The sequence below is a fragment of the Nannospalax galili genome, unplaced genomic scaffold (genome assembly GCF_000622305.1).
Source record: "Nannospalax galili isolate Female #2095 unplaced genomic scaffold, S.galili_v1.0 scaffold28, whole genome shotgun sequence".
Lineage (NCBI taxonomy): Eukaryota > Metazoa > Chordata > Mammalia > Rodentia > Spalacidae > Nannospalax > Nannospalax galili.
This window is the reverse complement of record NW_008359594.1, coordinates 1,125,635-1,129,957: the sequence shown is the minus strand read 5'-3', so window position 1 is coordinate 1,129,957 and position 4,323 is coordinate 1,125,635. Positions and strand designations below refer to the sequence as shown.

General features: G+C 41.4%; 1 long non-coding RNA gene across 1 annotated transcript; it reads left to right on the top strand.

Annotated features, from left to right (window-relative positions):
• The first annotated feature begins 1,637 nt into the window (after positions 1-1,637).
• Positions 1,638-4,031, top strand: LOC115068515. Its single transcript, XR_003847864.1, has 2 exons — positions 1,638-1,691; positions 3,458-4,031. It is a non-coding gene; the product is annotated as an uncharacterized LOC115068515 (long non-coding RNA).
• The last annotated feature ends 292 nt before the right edge of the window (positions 4,032-4,323 follow it).

The following is a 4,323-nucleotide window of genomic DNA, read 5'->3' as shown; positions in this document are numbered from 1 at the left end:
GTGTGCTTATGTGGCTTTTATAAAAACTTGCATATATTTGTGTTTTGTGTGTGGGCACTTGCATACATTACACACATGTGGAGGGCAGAGAACAACTTGTGGGGAGTCAGTTTTCTACCATGTGTTTTCTTTTTTTAAAAAATTATTTTTATCTTTTATTTTAAAAACTTTTATTTATTATTTTTATTTTGTGTATGCATGTATTGCCTGCATGTAGGTAAGTGCACCCATGTCGTGCAATGTCCTTGGAGGTCAGAAGAGGCTGTCAGATCCCCTGGGACTGGAGTTACGGACAGTTGTTAGCTGCCATGTGGGCGCTGGGATTCAAACCCGGGTCTTATGCAAGAACAACCAATGTTCTTTACTGCTGAGCCATCTCTCTCCAGCCCATCTATCATGTGTTTTCAAGAGATCAGATATGTCAGGCTTGGTGGCAGACCTTACTGCTTATCTTTCTGACTCAGGCCTATCTTAACAGACAGTTGAAACCTGTAAAGAGCTTTTGTTCATATGTTCATGTTGTATTTATTGATGTTAACATGTTAGAAACTAAAACAATTTAAAACTTAAGAATACAAGGCCAGGTATGGTGGCACATAACTTTAATCCCAGCACTTAGGAGGCTGAGGCAGGTAGATCTCTGTGAGTTTGAGGCTAGCCTGGTCTACATAGTGAGCTCCAGGCCAGCTGGGGCTACAGGGAGACCCTGTTTTTTTTTTTTTTAAGACCAAACAAAAAAACCCCTTAAGGAATACAGAAGTCAGAAGTACATGGTCATCAAAAGAAATCTTTAACCTCTGTAAAATTTCATGTCATTATACTATATTTTACATAGAACTATGTCAACATTACAGTTACTTCAATAAAACAGTCTGACTCTTAAATTTAGCTTTTTAAAGAGTGGGCCTGAACATGGAGGATGTAGCAGACAACTCTCCTTAACTCTAGTTGGGATTTGATACCCTCTTCTGGCCTCCATGGGCATTATACACTTACATACATACACTTTATATTCATGTAGGCTGAACATTCATACACAAAATTATTTTTTTAACTTTTATGTGTATGAGTGTTTTGCTTGCGTGTATGTAAGTGCATCTGTGTGGTGCAATGCCTGCAGAGGTCAGAAGACTGTGTCAAATTCCCCTGGAACTGGAGTTGTGAACAGTTTAGATGCCATGTGGGTGCTGGGAAATGAACCCTGGTCCTCTGCAAGAATAGGAGGCAGAGAATAGGAGACAAGAGGCGGGTGGATCTCTCTGAATTCAAGGCCAGTCTACATAGTGAGTTCCAGGACAGCTGGGGTTACAGGGAGACCCTGTCTCAAAAAGACTTAAAAAAAAAAAAAAAAAGGCTGGAGAGATGGCTCAGTTGTTAAGAACACTTTTTGCAGAAGACCCGGGTTTGAATCCCAGCACCCACATGGCAGCTAACAACTATCTGTAACTCCATTCCCAGGGGATCTGACAGCCTCTTCTGACTTCCTCTGGCATTGCACAACACAGGTTCACCTACCCACTACATGCAGGCGATACACGCATACACATAAAATAATAGAATTTTAAAAATTTTTTAAAAAGAAATGTAGCCAAGCAAGCCAGTAAGCACTGTTTTTCCCTGGTCTCTGCTTCAGTTCCAGGTTCCTGCTTTGAGCTCCTGCCCTGACTTCCCTCAATGATGGATTGTGACCTGTAAGCTGAAATTGGGCCTTCCTTCACCCAAGTTGTTTTTGGTCAGTGTTACCACAGCAACAGAAAAACTAGGACCCTTAACCTTAGGACAGTGTAACAGACTGTAAATGGAAAGAGTTTACACTTCAGAATAACTAGATGAAATATAAACAGAAAAAGACTCAGAAATCTGAAAACCCCAGTTTACTCTGAGATTGCTTAGGAAGTAAACATAAAACATCTACTTGGAGCATTGGAGAGCTAAAATGGTGGAGTTTTAAGGGGCCAGTATCAGGAAGAACAGTCCTGGGGATGTAAAGCTATGTTTAGTGCTGCTTTATGAGGCTGATGCTCCACACTTATGTAGAAAATCCTCTAAAGCAGATTATGGTGGTGTATGCAGGGAAAAATCCTGTCTTTAAGAAATGTCATTCTGCCCAGCGTGGTGGCGCATGCCTTTAATCCCAGCACTTGGGAGGCAGAGGCAGGTGGATCTCTGTGAGTTCAAGGCCAGCCTGGTCTACATAGTTCCAGGACAGCTGGGGCTACAGGGAGACCCTGTCTTAAAAAGACCGGCGTGTGTGTGTGTGGGGGGCCTTTAATCCCAGCACTTGGGAGGCAGAGGCAGGTGGATCTCCATGAGTTCAAGGACAGCCTGGTCTACATAGCGAGTTCCAGGCCAGCTAGGGCTACAGGGAGACCCTGTCTCAAAAAGACCAAAAAAGAGAAATGCCATTCTGACATTAATGTAAGACATTTTAAGATATACTCTTTATATTCAAAGGTGATAATTTAGAATTTAACCCACAAGGTTAAAACTAAGGTGGTATAGACTCAAGCTGGGCATGGAGACTCACTCCTGCACACCTGTAATCCAGCATTCTGGAGGCGGAAGCAGGAGAATCAAGTTCAAGATTGAGGACTATAGAGATGACTTCAGCAGTTAGGAGCACTGGCTGCTTTTGGAGAAGACGGGTTCAGTTCCCATATGGCAGCTCATAACTAACTCCAGTTCCAGGGGATCCATGCCCTTTTCTGGGCTCTGTTAGGCATGAGGCACATACATACATGCATACACAAATACATATAAACTAAAAATAAATTTAAAAAGTTTAAGGTCATTCTTATCTACACAATCAAGTTAGTTGCTAGTCTAGGATATCTCCAATAATCAAGACAAATTCAAAACAGAGCAGCAACAACACATAAAAACTCCATTACTGGAGTTAATAGATTAGACAAAGTAAAGTTGGGTCATAGGTCAAGGTGAATTCCATGCAAGGACACAAAGGAGGGAAGAAAGGGACAGAAGATGCAGTGATGTAATGTCTTTGAGGTCATCAATGTAGATGAGCAGGAGAGATTGGCACAGCAGCTGAAAATTGCTGGTGACTTCGTAGGGCTGGTGAGAATCTCAGGTGTAAAGATTGAAGAAACCCTGTGAACCTCAAATACAACCAAAACTTCAAATTTTAAAACCTAACAACATCCTAAACCTAAAATATCCTAGTTCAAAAGCCCCAAAACTGACAGTGCAAATAATAAAGTTTGGGTGACAAGAAGCTTGAAAGTTGAAAGAAAATAACTGCAACTTTTAACTCTGAAATCCTTCACAAAATAAAACACTTGCAGAAAAAGCTGGAAAAAAAGTCAGAAAATTTACTAGCAAACCCAAACCATGAAAAAAAAAGTACTTTATATAGAAAGTGAGCGATGGATGACACGGAGAAGCAAGGCATGGCTAAAATTAAACATGAGTAAGTATCGTTTTCTTGAGTTTGTTCTAGGAGTAATTAATTCTGTGATAATGGTGATGCTTAAAGCTGTCATCCTGGAAGAAGGCAACCTGGAAAGCATGATGATGCTGCTTGAGGTAAAGGCACTTCACAGGCATGGAAGCCTGAGTCCAATCCACTGACTCCACAGAGGCAGAAGGAAAGAACTGATTCCACAAAGTTGTCCTCTGGACTGCATGTATCTGCTGTCCATGCACGTATACATACTAAATAAATTTTTAAAATGAACACAGGGCAAGTCAGAATAATTAGTAAGATGGTGTCTAGCTATATCATTAATATAAATGGGTAATTGCTCCCATTATAAAATATTGACAAACTAGTTAATAAAATTGAGCAGTTTGCTACTTCTGAGGGGCTGGAGAGATGGCTCAGTGGTTGATAGCCCTGACTGCTCTTTCATCGGACCCAGGTTCAATTCCTAGCACCCACATTGCTGCTAACAACTGTGTAACTCCGGTTCCAGGGGAATCCGATGCCTCTTTTGACCTCCACAGGCATTACATGACTCAAGTGCACTCAATGCAGGCAATCACATAAAAATAAAATACTTAAAAAATTTTGATTCATATATGTGTGATTCATGTGTAGGTGTGTGGGTGTCTGTGGAGGTCAGAAGAGGGCTTTGGATCCCCTGGAGCTGGAATTAGAGTTGGTTGTGAATCACATGACACAGGGACTGGGAACAGAACCAGTGTCCTCTGCAAAGGCAGCATGTGCTCTTAACTGCTGAGCCATCTCTCCAGCCCCTCTATTTTCTTTTTTAAATACTCTATTATTATTTATTTTTTGTCTTTTTGAGACAGGGTCTCCTTGTAGCCCCAGCTGTCCTGGAACTCACTATGTAGACCAGGCTG